We start from the raw sequence: 18558 nt of genomic DNA, 5'->3' as shown, positions 1-18558 counted from the left end.
CCACCATTATCCTCTATGGCCTCCATAACTTGGTTCAGAGCAGTCCTGAACTCTGTACGGATCATCTCCAGTTTCACCATTATCCTCTATGGCCTCCATAACTTGGTTCAGAGCAGTCCTGAACTCTGTACGGATCATCTCCAGTTTCACCATTATCCTCTATGGCCTCCATAACTTGGTTCAGAGCAGTCTTGAACTCTGTACGGATCATCTCCAGTTTCACCATTATCCTCTATGGCCTCCATAACTTGGTTCAGAGCAGTCCTGAACTCTGTACGGATCATCTCCAGTTTCACCATTATCCTCTATGGCCTCCATAACTTGGTTCAGAGCAGTCCTGAACTCTGTACGGATCATCTCCAGTTCCACCATTATCCTCATCTCCACTGCTTGAAGATCTGCAAAATAATAACGACTCAACAGTTTTGCTGCAAGTAGTGTGACAATACAAGCCATGAGTACCAGGCAGGACATGGATCAAAGCCATGTGAAATACCTCGATCAAAATATCAACCCTTCATATATATTAGTAGTATTGGTAACCATGTATCTGCTGACAGCCAAACAATTTGGAATTGATGTTGACAATACAAGAGAAGCAATATGTTGTAACATATAGGCTAGCATAATATACCTTTAATGTATCCAGCAGGCATCTCAGAAGCCACAGGCTCATCAAGCAGGGATGGCAGCTCTTGGTCTAAAATATAAGAACAAATCATGCTGTTATTTAAACTTTCTACATTTACAATTTCGAGATCAATATCTTGATGGCTAAAGAAACCTGATTCTGATGCTCTGTCTTGGCCAGCTTCTTCCTGGCTGCCACTTGGACTAACTGAGAAAACAGAAGGAAAAACATGAATACTTTGCTTTTGAAACTGGCACAGAACCAAACGTGAAGGGATGTCAGTCAGGAGCTCAGTGGGAAGGTTAATGAATCCCAACAAAAATAAATGCTAAGCATAATTTACTGATAACAAGTTCAAACAGGTGCCATTAAACAGGTAACGAGTGGAGGACAGAGGAGCCTCTTAAAGAAGAAGTTACAGGTCTGTGAGAGCCAGAAATCTTGCTTGTTTGTAGGTGACCAAATACTTATTTTCCACTATAATTTGCAAATAAATTCATTAAAAATCCTACAATGTGATTTTCTGGGAAAAAAATGCTCATTTTGTCTGTCATAGTTGACGTGTACCTATGATGAAAATGACAGGCCTCTCTCATCTTTTTAAGTGGGAGAACTTGCACAATTGGTGGCTGACTAAATACTTTTTTCCCCCACTGTAAATACAAGTTTCACCCATACACAGCACCAGAAGTATTTGGAAAGTTCTAACCGTATGCACAAAGTAGTAATAAGACTTTAAAATACCTAATATGCAAAAATATGATGGTAATTGTATTCTATTGAGTGGCTTTGAAAGGTTTGTAAAGTTATAATACTTCATACAATTCAATTGTTTACCCTAAAACTAATTGTTTACCGTAAAACTACAACCAGACACTTACTGTCGCTTTGGCTTGAGGTGGCACATGGCCTCAAGTCCTCTGCATCTGCAATTTCAGAGAATATCACAGATGTCAAACCGTTACCACATTTATAGTACACACTTATCAGATTTTCCTGTTCATCCCATACAGTTGGTAGGAACAGAACTTTGAGAAAGTAGGCTTGTTTATCAGACTTGAAACATTATGTACCTTGTTGTAGGGTCTTTTCAAAGACACTGGCTCTTGAAGTTACTAAAAATAAAAAAAATTAAGAACTGTTACACTTTTGGTCACTAAATAATCAAGTATGTCAAGATCAGATGGGTGTGGTAATTTCTTGTCATATCAACTGTCATTAGGTCATGATTTCATGCCGTCTCAATTTAAGACTAGTACTTGCATTAACTGTAAGCTTTTCTTCACCCACATACTTGAATGTGTGTAAAACTTACCATCAACTTGCTGATTATACATTCAATGACCTAGTAGCCTAATGCAGGATCTTACCACTAGGGGCTGGTGGAAGCTGTGGCACTGTACGCTGGGCTTGTCTGGGTTCATTTGTCTTTTTCTGGAGTGCTTCACTTCCATCATCATCTTACGAAGGACAATACAAAAAAATACTCATTTATTTCATCTACTTCCTGATGCATGTAATACACACAATGGAATAAGAGCAGTTAAGAAATCCTCACCAGGTGGCTCTACACGGAATCTGATTGGTTTAGTCACCGCCCTCTTCGCTGGTTCCTCGTCAGATTCAACATTGGAGGTGTCAACCCCCGTTTGGCTCGTTGCTCTGCCACAGAGTAATTGTCTGTACGTGCAATAAACATTGTCATAAATAGTTTCTTATTAACACTGGCAAACCGGCTATTGAGTATTTGTAATTCACATAGTAATACTTTCAGCCAATACATATAGTACTTAAGAGGGGGAAGTTCCTGACTCTACTGACCAGGAGTGGGTTGCACCAGTTAGACGATAAGGTGTAAGAGATAAGTTGGACCTACCTACGCCCGACGTAATGATTTAGAAAATTGAACAAGATGCGACATGACCAGGGGCGGTGTGTTCATTAGGGCGATATGGGCGACGCACTGCCAAACGGGAAAAGGAAGGTTTTTTTTTCTAATCAATTATATCACGGCAACAGTAGTTATCAGTGTTCTAATCTAGACGTCTGATCTGCCACTAAATGTCCAATCAGGCTAAAGTCGTGCTTCAAATGTCCCCGCCCGTTTTGGGCCGATTTCAGTCAGGTTGAAAATCGCCCAGAAGTCTCTCATAGCCTCTAATGTAAAATCAATTTTTTTCAAATATCAGAGCTTTCAATACAATCTCTATGGGTTTCTGAGGGCTTGCACTTACGCGCTTTCGTCATACGTAACGTAACCATGAACGTAACTAAGAAAAGAGCGGGTAGCCTCATCAATCAATTCACTAGTACTGTAAAAATGGCTAGCCTTCAGTGCAACTCGATTGTCTCTTTGAAAGAAGTTCCTTTTTGTCGGCGAACAAATCAAGATAAATTGGCAACGAAACAATTAGGACCTCCCAGACCAAATTTTATAATTCAACAGGTTTCTACTAAGCAGAGTCGTGAACACTGTCTACGAGAATCGAGACGACCTCATAGAATGTTTTGAAGCCATTCGGACGGGTTCATTGGGTTCATTTGACCAGCCCACCGTGAGAGAGGCATATGGCTACGTGAGGATGCTACATGATGAAGATTTTATTTTTTTCCTGCGGCTTTTTCACAAAATCATGCCCCACGTCGACATTCTGTACCAGAAGCTACAGAAGAAGGACATCGATGCTGTCTTTATCAAACGTGCCCTCGACAGCTTCACAAGCAGTGTGCAGGCCATAAGGTAAGATTAAACAATATCATTCGATCTTTCTCAAAGCAGAGCTTTATTTGAAAATGTATGCATGAAAGGAGACATCATCATATTTACAAATCTATACAATTGGCCAGAATATGGTTGTTCATTTTTACAAAGCCATACAGATAGCTGTGTTTACCTTTTCTAGAAATTATTTTCAAATTCTGTTTTCAGGCAAAATGTCTATCACTGTTCATTTTCACAAATCTATACAAGAGGGCAGAATATGGAAGTCTATAAAAATGTCTTATTACCAATAACTTGCATCAATGTTTTCAGTAGCCTCTATCAAAAGCTCCTGCTTGCTTGTTGTGAATTATGCTCAGGTGCACATATTTCCAATTCAACCATGAGGCCTTTTTGAAGCAAGTAATGTGTATATCAGTATTGACTTATATGCTGCCCCTGTCTTCATGTTGTTGCTGGACATATCTTTTTTTAAATGTGTGTAGGTCACCTAAATCATCAGAAAAATTGCCCCCCCTGAGAATTTTTTCAGGAGCCGCCACTGGACATGACTAGTCATGAAACACTTCCCTTGGAAACTAGTTATAGATATATACTATACGTCTACCCCACATTACACTTAGTTTTTACACCCTGGCGTAGCAAAAGCTATTACTTACAACCAGGTGGTGACACAGGTTTACGCCTGGCTTAGAACATATTCTACGTTGTAACTAGCCTTACGTGTAGGAGTATGTTCAACTGATGCAACCTGCTCCAGAGCCACACAACCAAGCATACATGGCAATATAAACGGGAGTGGATGGACAGTCAAATATTATTTTACCAGTTGATGAAAAGATGGAAATTCTGTACTACTCCCATAATATTTTGTCAGGCCGGTCTCCTCTCTTAATGGCATTTCTTGGCCAGTAGCAACACAGGACCTGCAAGATATGAGACACTGTTTAAAGTGAACTATTTATCCATCTCTTTGCCTAAAAAGGGTAAACTATTTAACTGATCAACATTTACATTACATTTTAGTCATTTAGCAGACGCTCTTATCCAGAGCGACTTACAGGAGCAATTAGGGTTAAGTGCCTTGCTCAAGGGCACATTTACGTCATTTAGCAGACGCTCTTATCCAGAGCGACTTACAAATTGGTGCATTCACCCTATAGCCAGTGGGATAACCACTTTACAAATTTTGTTTTTATTTTTTCATTTTTCTAAAAAAATTTAAAAAGTTTTTATTTTTTATTTTTGGGGGGGGAGAAGGATTACTTTATCCTATCCCAGGTATTCCTTAAAGAGGTGGGGTTTCAAATGAAGGTGGTGAGTGACTCCGCTGTCCTGGCGTCGTGAGGGACCTTGTTCCACCATTGGGGTGCCAGAGCAGCGAACAGTTTTTACTGGGCTGAGCGGGAGCTATGCTTCCGCAGAGGAAGGGGAGCCAGCAGACCAGAGGTGGATGAACGCAATGCCCTCGTTTGGGTGTAGGGACTGATCAGAGCCTGAAGGTACGGAGGTGCCGTTCCCCTCACTGCTCCATAGGCAAGCACCATGGTCTTGTAACGGATGCGAGCTTCAACTGGAAGCCAGTGGAGTGTGCGGAGGAGGGGGGTGACGTGAGAGAACTTGGGAAGGTTGAACACCAGACGGGCTGCGGCATTCTGGATGAGTTGTAGGGGTTTAATGGCACAGGCAGGGAGCCCAGCCAACAGCGAGTTGCAGTAATCCAGACGGGAGATGACAAGTGCCTGGATTAGGACCTGTGCCGCTTCCTGTGTAAGGCAGGGTCGTACTCTCCGAATGTTGTAGAGCATGAACCTACAGGATCGGGTCACCGCCTTGATGTTAGCGGAGAACGACAGGGTGTTGTCCAGGGTCACGCCAAGGCTCTTCGCACTCTGGGAGGAGGACACAACGGAGTTGTCAACCGTGATGGCGAGATCATGGAACGGGCAGTCCTTCCCCGGGAGGAAGAGCAGCTCCGTCTTGCCAGGGTTCAGCTTGAGGTGGTGATCCGTCATCCATACTGATATGTCTGCCAGACATGCAGAGATGCGATTCGCCACCTGGTTATCAGAAGGGGGAAAGGATAAGATTAGTTGTGTATCGTCAGCGTAGCAATGATAGGACAGGCCATGTGAGGATATGACAGAGCCAAGTGACTTGGTGTATAGGGAGAATAGGAGAGGGCCCAGAACTGAGCCCTGGGGGACACCAGTGGTGAGAGAACGTGGTGCGGAGACAGCTTCTCGCCACGCCACTTGGTAGGAGCGACCGGTCAGGTAGGACGCAATCAACTCACCCCATCTCTCTTCTCCACCCACTGCTCTGGTACAACTTCAACATTGTTCTCTTTGACTAAATGTACAACATAATAATGCTGTATGCCCTGTGCAGAAAAACAAAACACCAATTCCACACTGTTCAGTCTCTTGATTTACCAGCCAAGATAGTTTGCATAACTAATACAGCTTGTGAACTTGGCTGTAGCTAAATGGGGCTTGCTACAGGCTGTGCAAGATGGTAAGCACAACACGAGTGCACCCGTCACAGCCATACTAGCCAGAATACATCATTATGCATTTTACCATGGCTTTCGCAGGGGCATCACGTTACAGAACAAACTTTCACTTGCAGTGTTGTGTCTCCCCACTTCAAGCCGGTCTGCATCAACTCTTTAAGCTCCAGCAAAGTGTCATTGAGGAATTCCAGGGAGCTTGGTTTCCATGATGCCATTGCAAGTGACAGAGGAAACACTGTGGGTGGTGATAGATTGATAGAGCACAAAAGTGGCCATAACGACATATTGGTACTTTTGAACAAAGGGAGACCATCCAGATTAAGGGATATTTCTAAAAGATTCAAATCTCCAACCACTGATTTAGGATATATGCTTAGATGTTTCACTAACTCCACCTTCACTTTAAATCTGACAAACTCCACATTAGACTTGACTTCAACAAAAACATTGGTCGTTTCTAGGAGAGTTCTAGCAGTGGAAGGCAAATCTGGGTGACCATTAGACTGCAGCATCTTCAGAAGTGCATTAACAGCATTGTGTTTCACTTGGAAATCACTTATCCAGGTTGCCAGGTCCTCTCTGAAGGTAGAATATTTTTCAACATCATCATTGTCAGAGTCAGTTGTCTCCTGAATTGCACAACCAGCATTGGCTTCAGTCTCTGAATCTATGTCACTGTGTGATGGCAGTCTTGGCTTAGTACCACTGTTGCGTCAAAAGACAGGTATTCATATTCAAGGCATTCACATTTTCGACTTATTTCAAAGATAAAACAACAGCAGGGGGCGAAAAAGTGTATGCATTGTGGAACCCATCATTAGCTTGTGTTTCCTTGGGGAACATATATACTGGTGCACCTTTGTGATAGCAGGTGGTGAAAAAGCATTTCACTGGAATTCCTTCATGGAAGAGGAGACTCTCATTCATACACATTCAGCTCATTTAGGATTCTGGAGACTCAACCGGTAGGCACATGGACATTGTTGTGTAAAATTGTTGCCAGTTAGGTGTTTATTTGTGTTGTGAATTGAGACCAATTGTCTAATTTAGTATATATAGTATAATTTAGTTAATATGACTACATTGAGATTATATATTTAATTTGAAATGAACTTACTTGAAGTAATGTATATTTATTTTTGTGTTTTGCCTTTAAAGGTTATCAACCTAACTAACTAACGAACTGGAATTAAATATAGTCCGAAGAAAATTGAGTTGTCCCTTGCGTCCTTTAGTCCTTAAAGAGGCCTTTTTCAAGTTTGGACAAAGAGTTGCAGTGTGAACCATGCACAACTTGACAGTTGATAACCAGGCTTGGCAGTGAAGACAAAAGGATTAACGGCCTGAAGTCAGGAAAGCTTCCAAGAACTCTCTGCGAGCAACTGTTCTTTTTTGCTTCAGCTCCTTCACTGTTATTCCAAGAGCTTCCTCCGCCATGTTGAGATGGCAGTCAATACTCCTCTCTGCGACGACAGCTTTCCTGACTTTCCTGACTGCCACGCCCGGTTATCAACTGTCAAGTTGTGTATGGTTCACACCGCAGCTTTTTCACCAAACATTTCACCACCTGCTATCACAAAGGTGCACCAGTATATATGTTCCCCGGGGAAACACAAGCTAATGATGGGTTCCACAATGCATACACTTTTTCGCCCCCTGCTTGTGTTTTATCTTTGAAATAAGTTGAAAATGTGAATGCCTTGAATATGAATACCTGTCTTTTTACGCAACACCTCCCACTTGATCTCCTGGTTCTTGAACCCAAGGAGGTCACATCGGCTTTATCTTCGATGGCTTTACTTCTGCTCTTCTACAGGTAATAACACAACCTGACGTCCCTGTGAAGAATTGTAGCAGGGATTTTGATTGAACGTTTCTTTGTTTTGTCTCCATGAACATGCTTCAAAGTTGAGATGGGATAACTTGGGAAGGTTCGAATATTTGCATCTCTCACAATGCCAGCGTTGACATCGATGACCCTACCAAGCTTATACTGACTCCTCAAAGCGTTCTGGTCTGCAAGCCAGACGACGTCTCCAACGGCCACGTTTCGCTGCTTTGTCTGCCACTTACTCCTCACAAACAGGTTAGGTCCAGCCAACTGACTCCACTTCCTCCAGAACCAGTTAATTTCCGCTTGAATGACTCTTAACCATTTGTAGGAGTAGTCTTCAAACTCAAAGCTTCCTAAGTCTCCCCTAGGTCCTGTCCTTCCAAGCAGAAGAAAATTGAGTTGTCCCTTGCGTCCTTCAGTCCTTAAAGAGGCCTTTCTCAAGTTTGGGCAAAGAGCTGCAGTGTGAACCATACACAACTTGACAACCACCTACTGCTTCAAGCTCACCATTTGACTCTTCCTCAGCGTGTGTTGGCAGTCTTGGAGGAGTACCACCTACTGTCTGGAGTTCACCATCTGAGGGCGGCAGGTAGCTTAGTGGGTAAGAGCGTTGTGCCAGTAACCGAAAGGTCGCTGGTTCTAATCCCCGAGCCGACTAGGTGAAAAATCTGTCGATGTGCCCTTGAGCAAGGCACTTAACCCTAATTGCTCCTGTAAGTCGCTCTGGATAAGAGCGTCTGCTAAATAAAAAAATTAATTAATTAAAATTAATTAATTAATTAATTAATAATCTGACTCTTCCTCAGCGTGTGTTGGCAGTCTTGGAGTACCACCTACTGCCTCCTGAAAAGTATAGAACACTTTAGTTTCCGGTTCATTCCAACCCTAGATTACAACACATGTAGAAAACTGCTGGACATTACATTCAGGCAGCTTCAAAATAGTAGTGCAACCGTCAACTTCTCTCTCTCTAATGCATCCGCACTGTCTGCAGTGAAGTATGTTGATGTAAAACAAACTCAGAAATCTCAAATAAATTGATTATTTATTAAATTATCTTGATGAAATTATGTACATTCAATCACGCAGACAAACCCAAAGTCTCTAGTTAGCTATGTGACTTGTAAAATAGTTTTTATCACGTTCTTCACTCACTTGGTTTGACACTAAAATAACACGTAGCTAAAACCTTTACCAAACTTGATAATACCTTGACGTATTTGTGACCTAGCATGTTATGAAATGTTCTTTCTATATTAGAAAGTTGAAACGTGCTATTACATAACTGTAGTAATACATTTGAAATGGACACAACAGCTATTGTCTTTACAGCACAGTTTTAGCTCTTTTTTTCTTTATCTGAAGAATGGTGCCCGCCTGACCACTGAGGTATAAGAGGTAGAGACTGTCTCCAAGATGGCCGACCGTTGTTTTCAACGTAATCTACTCACGTTTGCATCAGGCCAGGGTTCTGGTTGGGAAGTAGCCATCCTATGTACCTAGAGGAGACTGGCGGTAGGGTACTAGGGGGTAACTCGCCCCCCCTAAGAACAATGTCTAATTGCTTACACACACAAGAAAACAAATGGTGGGGGGGGGATTATGCGGATGAAGGTCATGCTTAGGCTAATAAACTATAAAGGGAAATAAATTGCTACAATTTACACTTTTTTAGTTATTTAATGAAATGTTGTTTTTAGAAAAGGGGCGTTTTTTTAAGTCGCAGGGTAAGTGCCCCCCTTGAGGCAGAAATCTTTCTGATTGAGATGGGGTCAAATACTTATTTCCCACATTAATTTTTTTATTTGTTTTTATTTCACCTTTATTTAACCAGGTAAGCCAGTTGAGAACAAGTTCTCATTTACAACTGCGACCTGGCCAAGATAAAGCAAAGCAGTGCAATAAAAACAACACAGAGTTACATATGGGGTAAAAAACATAAAGTCAAAAATACAACAGAAAATATATATACAGTGTGTGCAAATGTAGTAAGTTATGGAGGTAAGGCAATAAATAGGCCATAGTGCAAAATAATTACAATAGTATTAACACTGGAATGCTAGATGTGCAAGAGATTATGTGCAAATAGAGATACTGGGGTGCAAAAGAGCAAAATAAATAACAATATAGGGATGAGGTAGTTGGGTGGGCTAATTTCAGATGGGCTCTGTACAGGTGCAGTGATCGGTAAGATGCTCTGACAACTGATGCTTAAAGTTATTGAGGGAGATAAGAGTCTACAGCTTCAGAGATTTTTGCAATTCGTTCCAGTCATTGGCAGCAGAGAACTGGAAGGAATGGCGGCCAAAGGAGGTGTTGGCTTTGGGAGTGACTAGTGAGATATACCTGCTGGAGCGCAGACTATGGGTGGGTGCTGCTATGGTGACCAATGAGCTAAGATAAGGCGGGGATTTGCCTAGCAGTGATTTATAGATGGCCTGGAGCCAGTGGGTTTGACGACGAACATGTAGTGAGGACCAGCCAACAAGAGCGTACAGGTCACAGTGGTGGGTAGTGTATGGGGCTTTGGAGACAAAACGGATGGCACTGTGATAGACTACATCCAATTTGCTGAGTAGAGTGTTGGAGGCTATTTTGTAAATGACATCGCCGAAGTCAAGGATCGGTAGGATAGTCAGTTTTACGAGGGCATGTTTGGCAGCATGAGTGAAGGAGGCTTTGTTGCGAAATAGGAAGCCGATTCTAGATGTAACTTTGGATTGGATATTCTTTATGTGAGTCTGGAAGTTGAGTTTACAGTCTAACCAGACACCTAGGTATTTGTAGTTGTCCACATACTCTAGGTCAGACCCGTCGAGAGTGGTGATTCTAGTCGGGTGGGCAGGTGCCAGCAGCGTTCGATTGAAAAGCATGCATTTAGTTTTACTAGTGTTTAAGAGCAGTTGGAGGCTACTGAAGGAGTGTTGTATGGCATTGAAGCTCTTTTGGAGGTTTGTTAACACAGTGTCCAATGAAGGCCAGATGTATACAAAATGGTGTCGTCTGCGTAGAGGTGGATCTGAGAGTCACCAGCAGCAAGAGCGACATCATTGATATACACAGAGAAAAGTGTCGGCCCAAGAATTGAACCCTGTGGCACCCCCATAGACTGCCATAGGTCCAAACAACAGGCCCTCCGATTTGACACACTGAACTCTATCTGAGAAGTAGTTGGTGAACCAGGCAAGGCAGTCATTTGAGAAACCAAGGCTATTTAGTCTGCCAATAAGAATGCGGTGGTTGACAGAGTCGAAAGCCTTGGCCAGGTCTATGAAGACAGCTGCACAGTACTGTCTATTATCAATCGCGGTTATAATATCGTTTAGGACCTTGAGCGTGGCTGAAGTGCACCCATGACCAGCTCGGAAACCGGATTGCATAGCGGAGAAGGTACGGTGGTATTCGAAATGGTCGGTGATCTGTTTGTTAACTTGGCTTTCAAATACTTTCGAAAGGCAGGGCAGGATGGATATATGTCTGTAGCAGTTTGGATCTAGAGTGTCACCCCCTTTGAAGAGGGGGATGACCGCGGCAGCTTTCCAATCTCTGGGGATCTCAGACGTTATGAAAGAGAGGTTGAACAGACTAGTAATAGGGGTTGCAACAATTTTGGCGGCTAGTTTTAGAAAGAAAGGGTCCAGATTGTCTAGCCCAGCTGATTTGTAGGGTTCCAGATTTTGCAGCGCTTTCAAAACAAATGCAAATCAATTTATAACATTTTTGACATGCGTTTTTCTGGATTTTTTTGTTGTTATTCTGTCTCTCACTGTTCAAATAAACCTACCATTAAAATTATAGACTGATCATGTCTTTGTCAGTGGGCAAACGTACAAAACCAGCAGGGGATCAAATATTTTTTCCCCTCACTGTATACCTTGTTATTAGCTTGTACCTATAATTGTTGATCAGTCAGGTAGCATGTTAACTAACTACCAATACACTGCTTGAAACTATAATTGTTCAGAATGTGTAAGTTTACTAGTTAATAAGAAAATAAATAAAATGTAATTGTTCAATAATGTGTAATTGTTCAATAATTCAATGTGTTGTGTTTAAAAATAAAAAATATCTGATCATATAAATGTGTTGCGTTTCAAATTACTTTTACAAATAAAAATATGTGATACTAAACCAACAAATCTAAACTAACAAATGTCAAATCATATTTGTAGGCGAGATGGCCAGTCAATTTGAATAACGTTATTGTGTATTCTACGTAATGACGCAATGTTATGTTATAACGAAAAATGTATGCACTCACTAACTGTAAGTCGGTCTGGATAAGAGCGTCTGCTAAATGACTAAAATGTAATGATGTCATCACGTAATGACATCACAACGTCATTTAGCAACTTTTAGCAACAAATTGACCTTCTAACAACTTCCCCTGGAAATTAGTTGGCAACCCTGCAGGGGAGTTGCTCTTTCACCTTTCACATTTCTCTTAGACTTTCCAACATAATAATAGCCACATGGGCACATCAGGAAATATACCACACATTTTGTTTTACAGGAAATTCTACCAATGACATACATTTTATTTCCAGTATGAGGGTGAAGAAAGAAATCCCCCTTGGTCATCACATTACAGTTCTCACAATGATTTGAGGGGAGGGTGGATAGGAAATGCTGAGGGGGAACATATTCATCTGCTCTTACTAGGCTGTCCTTTAGGTTTCTAGCATGTTTAAAAGAGAATCAAGAGATATTCTGAAAAGCCCGGCCCACAGAGGGATCCCAGTCCTAAATAGAAGTCAGAGATCAAACTCCTGGTTCTCCCCTGTTCCTTCCACACGCCCTCCCATTGTACTGTATGTATGTATGAACACATTTTGAACAATGGCTGCCTAAAATGCTGTGGTGCTTACAAACACAATAGGAAAGGTTGTGGTAGACGTGGGCTATCACAGGTGAGTTCACAGCTCTTTTACTCTGAGCATTCATATCAATGACTCCCCCCTCCGATGGACCATCAATGCCAGAGTTCTACAAGACTGTTTACATAATCAACTGGACATTTCAACAGTCTGTCCCTCAATATAGTCCTGGTCATATATTGTTTATCCTACTATTGTTATAACTGCTAACTTTTTAGCATTTGTGGCACAAATCCATTGCAAGTCAATGGTACGTATACAGTCACAGTGAAAGTCTACACACCCCTTTACATGTTGCTAGCTTAAATCTTAATAGGGATTAAATATTGTTTTTATCTTGCCAACATACAAAAACTATTTCACATTTTCAGTGTAAGAAAAGTGTAGAACAATTTTCCTTCTACAGATAGTTTTGATTACATATATTTTCACTCCCCATGAAACAGTTCTACAGTAAATGTACGTGTGTTGTAAGTCCCCTGTAGCTCAGTTGGTAGAACATGGCGCTTGTGGGCTCGTTTCCCACGGGGGGCCAGTATGAAAATGTATGCACTCACTAACTGTAAGTCGCTCTGGATAAGATCGTCTGCTAAATGACTAAAATGTAAATGTTGTGGCTTGTAAGTAGCTAGCTAGCGGTTTAAGACATGGTATGAACCCTAATCAACCCATCCAATGTGAGCACATGTTGAAGTACAGTAGATGAATAAAGCTACAGTACTGCAGCTGGTGACAAAGCTGCGTATATTGAAAAAGCTTGTTAGTGCATAGGTCAAATGTATCTTTGTGATGCTCATTTCAGGTCTTTTTTCCAGCTTTAGACAAACACTAAATATTTAACTTAAAACATAGTTTTGTTGTATTTAATGATAGAGAAGAGAAGAGTTTGACCAACACAGATTCATGTCCAATCTTTGAGGACGTGTCTACATTGTTAGAGTGGTCACATGCCAATCTGTTCCATATAATAGACAGTCTTTCGAACAGTGGAAAGCTGCATGGCCCCTTGGTTGTTGCTAAGAATGCATTCTTCTTCTATGGTGTTTATTGGTGGTGTTCAGACCAACGTATAAGGTACATCACTGCCACCTTCTGGGCTGGAGTGAGATAGAGACATGTGGTTCTGTCCTGGTGAGATCACAGGGTCAGAGAAAACTTGGTATGACTGTAGTCACTCCAGGCACTCAGCCCATAAGAACCATTAATATGGTCAGATCTAATATGGAAGAACTGAATACAACCATAAGAACCATTCATACTGTCAGATCTAATATGGAAGAACTGAATACAATCATAAGAGCCATTCATACTGTCAGATCTAATATGGAAGAACTGAATACAACCATAAGAACCATTCATACTGTCAGATCTTATATGGAAGAACTGAATACAAAAGAGGAGTGGTTGACCAGTACAAATTCATGTACAAATGATATTTTTCATTGGCAGATCAATGCAGTTTTCCAAACATATTCATCATCAGTTTTTTTGTAAGATTTTAACTAACTGAACAAAAATATAAACACAACTTTCAACAATTTTATAAGGAAATCAGGAAATCAGTCAATTGAAATACATTCATTAGGCCATAATCTATGGATTTCACATGAATGGGCAGGGGAGCAGCCATGGGTGGGCCTGGGAAGGCATAGGCCCAACCATTTGGGAGCCAGGCCCACCCATCAGCCAATAAGAATGATTTCCCCCACTAAAGGGCTTTATTACAGATAGAAATACTCCTCAGTTTCATCAGCTGTCCGGGTGGCTGATCTCAGATTATCCTGCAGGTGAAGAAGCCAGATGTGGAGGTCCTGGGCTTGCACGGTGACACATGGTCTGTGGCTGTGAAGCCAGTTGGATGTTCTGCCAAATTCTCGGTAGAGACATTTACATTCAATTCTCTGGCAACAGCTCTGGTGAACATTCCTGCAGTCAGCATGCCAATTACGCACTCCCTCAAAATGTAGACATCTGTGGCATTGTGTTGTGTGACAAAACTGCACATTTCAGAGTGGCCTTTTATTGTACAAGGTGCACCTGTGTAATGATCATGCTGTTTAATCAGCTTCTTGATATGCCACACCTGTCAGGTGGATGGATTATCTTGGCAAAGGGGAAATCCTCACTAACAGGGATGGAAAAAAATGTGTGCACAACATTTGAGATTATTAAGCTTTTTATGCGTATGGAAAATTTCTGGGATCTTTTATTTCAGCTCATGAAACATGGAACCAACACTTTACATGTCAAGGTTATATTTTAGTTTAGAAGACAATTTACTAAACACGTAGTCATTTCATTTGAATTGTCACATGTTTGGTAAACAACAGGTGTAGACTAACAGTGAAATGTTGACCAACAATAGAGAACACAATACAACAATTATAATAATAGGAAAAAGATTGTAGCACGAGGAATTAATACACGATGAGCAATGGTAGCTTGGCTATATACATGGGGTGCCAATACCTAGTCAATGGTAGCTTGGCTATATACATGGGGTGCCAATACCTAGTCAATGATAGCTTGGCTATATACATGGGGTGCCAATACCTAGTCAATGGTAGCTTGGCTATATACATGGGGTGCCAATACCTAGTCAATGATAGCTTGGCTATATACATGGGGTGCCAATACCTAGTCAATGGTAGCTTGGCTATATACATGGGGTGCCAATACCTAGTCAATGATAGCTTGGCTATATACAGTGCAATCTGAAAGTATTCAGACCCCTTGACTTTTTCCACATTTTATTACGTTACAGACATATTCTAAAATTGATTTAACAGTTTTTCCCCCTCATCAACCTACACAAAATACCCCATAATGTCAAAGCAAAAGACAGGTTTTAGTTGTTTTTCCTAATTTATTAATAAAAAACGGAAATATCAAATTTACATAAGTATTCAGACCCTTTACTCAGTACTTTCTTGAAGCACCTTTGGCAGTGATTATAGCATCGAGTCGTCTTGGGTATGACGCTATAAGCTTGGCACACCTGTATTTGGGGAGTTTCTTCAATTCTTCTCTGCAGATCCTCTCAAGCTCTGATGGGGAGCATTGCTGCACAGCTCTTTTCTGGTCTCTCCAGAGATGTTAAATTGTGTTCAAGTCTGGGCTCTGGCTGGGCCAGGTGAACCTTCGTCCCAGTCTGAAGTCCTGAGCGCTCTCGAGTAGGTTTTCATCAAGGATCTCTCTGTACTTTGCTCCGTTCATTATTCCCTCGATCCTGACTAGTCTCCCAGTCCCTGCCTCTGAAAAACATCTGCACAGCATGATACTGCCACGATCATGCTTCACCGTAGGCATGGTGCCTGGCTTCCTCCAGATGTGACGCTTGACATTCAGGCCAAAGAGTTCAATCTTGGTAACATCAGACCAGAGAATCTTGTTTGTCATGGTCAGAGTCCTTTAGGTGCCTCTTGGCAAACTCCAAGCGGTCTGAACTCTGGAGCTCTGTCAAAGTGATCATCGGGTTCTTGGTCACCTCCCTGAGCAAGGCCCTTCTCCCCCGATTGCGCAGTTGGCCGGGCGTACAGCTCTAGGAAGTGTCTTGGTGGTTCCAAACTTCTTCCATTTAAGAATGATGGAGGCCACGCTGTTCTTGGGGACCTTCAATGCTGCAGACATTTTTTGGTACCCTTCCCCAGATCTGTGCCTCGACACAATCCTGTCTCGGAGCTCTACGGACAATTCCTTCGACCTCATGTCTTGGTTTTTGCTCTGACATGCAATGTCAACTGTGGGATGTTATATAGACAGGTGTGTGCCTTTTCAAACCATGTCCAATCAATTGAATTTATCTCAGGTGGACTCCAATCAAGTTGTAGAAACATCTCAAGGACGATCAATGGAAACAGGATGCACCTGAGCTAAATTTCGAGATTCATTTTATTTCTAATAAATTTGCAAAAATGTCTAAACCTGTTTTCGCTATGTCATTATGGGGTATTGTGTGTAGATTGATGAGGGAATTTTTATTTTTTAATCAATTTTACAATAAGGCTGTAACGTATTTTCTTGTTGAAAAAGTCAAGGGGTCTGAATACTTTCAGAATGCACTGTATAGACTAACTATTTCACTTTAAACACTTTGTTATATTTATGCACAAGAGAAGAAGAGGTTGCCCAGCACAAACTCATGTACAAACATCATTTTTCATTACATATTTGTAATTTAGCAGATGCTCTTATCCAGAGCGACTTATAGGACCAATTGGGGTTAATTGCCTTGCACAAGGCCACAATGACAGATTTTGGAACTAATTGGCACGGGATTCAAACCAGCGACCTTTTAGTTACTGGCCCAACACTCTTAACCGCTAGGCTACCTCCAGCCAGATCAATTAACTTCAATACAGTTATTCAAATACATTCATCATCAATTACTAAAATAATTAATCTGGTATTTTAAAATACAATTTCATAAACACAAGTAGTCGATTCATAGCCTGTTTATCATTAAACAAAAGATGTTTAGTAATAAAAAATTATCCACCCAAACTAATGCTAAAAACTGATCATCACACATCTTTATCTGATGTACACTGAGTCCACAAAACATTAGGAACGCCTTCCTAATATTGAGTTGCAACCCCCTTTGAGTTTGAGTTGATTTATTCTTGCTCACCGATAAAACTGAATAAATGCAGAATTTACATGACTAATAACTACAAAACACTGGTTTTAAAATACATAACACAATACGTGACATAAGTAGAATACAGAACGCTTGATGGAAATCGAAATATTAAAATGTGATTTTTAAAAAAGATTTTGGGAGTTATTATGCAGTCTGATATCAGTGGGTAGAGTGGCGTTTCGCAGGCGGTTTGTACGGGCAGTTATACAGGACAGTTTGTGGCTGTTTCTCGGGAACCTGGTGGTGCAGTTACCTCTTCTTGGAGGGAGCAGGTCATTCAGTGGATGGTCAAGAGTGTGCATGTCCTTCACCAGGTACACTGCAGCCTGTTCTCGCCTGCTCTGCAGTGACGGGAGCTGTGGTTGGACTGCTCCACCTCTGGAGATGATCCTCAAGGCCCTCCTCTGCACCCTGTCTAGTTGGGCCTGCTGCTTTTTACTGCATCCAACTAACAGCACTCCACCGTATTCCAGACAAGGCCTGGCCAGTGTAGTATAGACTGTGACCAGATCTTCAGTAGGACATTACTGGCAAGAAATGTCAAAAAGGTGCTTTTGTGGCCTTTTTACTGACTACTCCACGTGTCACCACTGAGGTTAGAGTCTAGATGAAAACCAAGATACTTGGATGTTGTTACCACTGGTACTTCCTGTCCTCCTAGGATTAGTGGTGCAGGTTGTGGATGGTCTTTATAAAAACATATCTGAATTTCCACAGACTTTTTCCCATTCAGGACCATGTTGTTGGATGTGGCCCACTCTTCCAGCTGCTGTATCTCCAAGCCCATGGAAGTGTCCTCTTGGATGCTGGTTAATGGTATGGCTCGGGACAGCCCTACATCGTCTGCATACCCAGTGTCCAGAGTGTCACTGAAAACAACTTTTCGGGTGGACATGTGAAGGAGAAACAGATATGGTGAAACCACGCCACCTTGTGGAACACCAGAGGTGACCTCTGACCAAGGGCTAAATGTGCCAGTTGCCATCACCCTCTGCCCTCTTTCGGTGGTGTAGCTGTGGAGCCAGGCTAGTAACCTTTGACACAGTTCAATGTCAGACAGATGTTGCAGGAACTTTGCGTGATCTACTTGATCAAAGGCTTTGAACACATCAGCAAGTAGCACCCTCACAATTGTTGGTTTTATGGAGTCTGTAGCTGTCAGCCAGGAGTGTGTGGCTTTCACAAGGGCAGTAGTAGTGCTGGGCTTTGGGAGGTAGTCATACTGATTCGTCCACTTAGATAATAAAACTGTCCCCTGCCAGAAGGAGGTGTTAACAATGTGTTTGATGACAGGGGCTAGATCTTCTGCATGCTCTTTTAGTAGCCAGGCTGGAATG

At 41.7% G+C, this 18558-nt stretch overlaps 2 long non-coding RNA genes across 2 annotated transcripts; both read right to left on the bottom strand.

The window, feature by feature from the left end:
* Positions 1 to 369: 369 nt before the first annotated feature.
* LOC123485732 lies at positions 370 to 887 on the bottom strand. The gene is made up of 3 exons (XR_006659131.1): positions 785 to 887; positions 635 to 700; positions 370 to 398 (listed from the first exon to the last, which is right to left on the bottom strand). It is a non-coding gene; the product is annotated as an uncharacterized LOC123485732 (long non-coding RNA).
* Positions 888 to 1583: 696 nt separating this feature from the next.
* Positions 1584 to 5715, bottom strand: LOC121566096. Its single transcript, XR_006659132.1, has 5 exons — positions 5650 to 5715; positions 4180 to 4279; positions 2190 to 2311; positions 2002 to 2091; positions 1584 to 1746 (listed from the first exon to the last, which is right to left on the bottom strand). It is a non-coding gene; the product is annotated as an uncharacterized LOC121566096 (long non-coding RNA).
* Positions 5716 to 18558: the final 12843 nt, after the last annotated feature.

This window comes from Coregonus clupeaformis, unplaced genomic scaffold (assembly GCF_020615455.1).
Source record: "Coregonus clupeaformis isolate EN_2021a unplaced genomic scaffold, ASM2061545v1 scaf0827, whole genome shotgun sequence".
In the NCBI taxonomy this organism is placed as follows: domain Eukaryota; kingdom Metazoa; phylum Chordata; class Actinopteri; order Salmoniformes; family Salmonidae; genus Coregonus; species Coregonus clupeaformis.
Note: the sequence above shows the minus strand (reverse complement) of the source record. Positions and strands in the feature narration are given on the sequence as shown.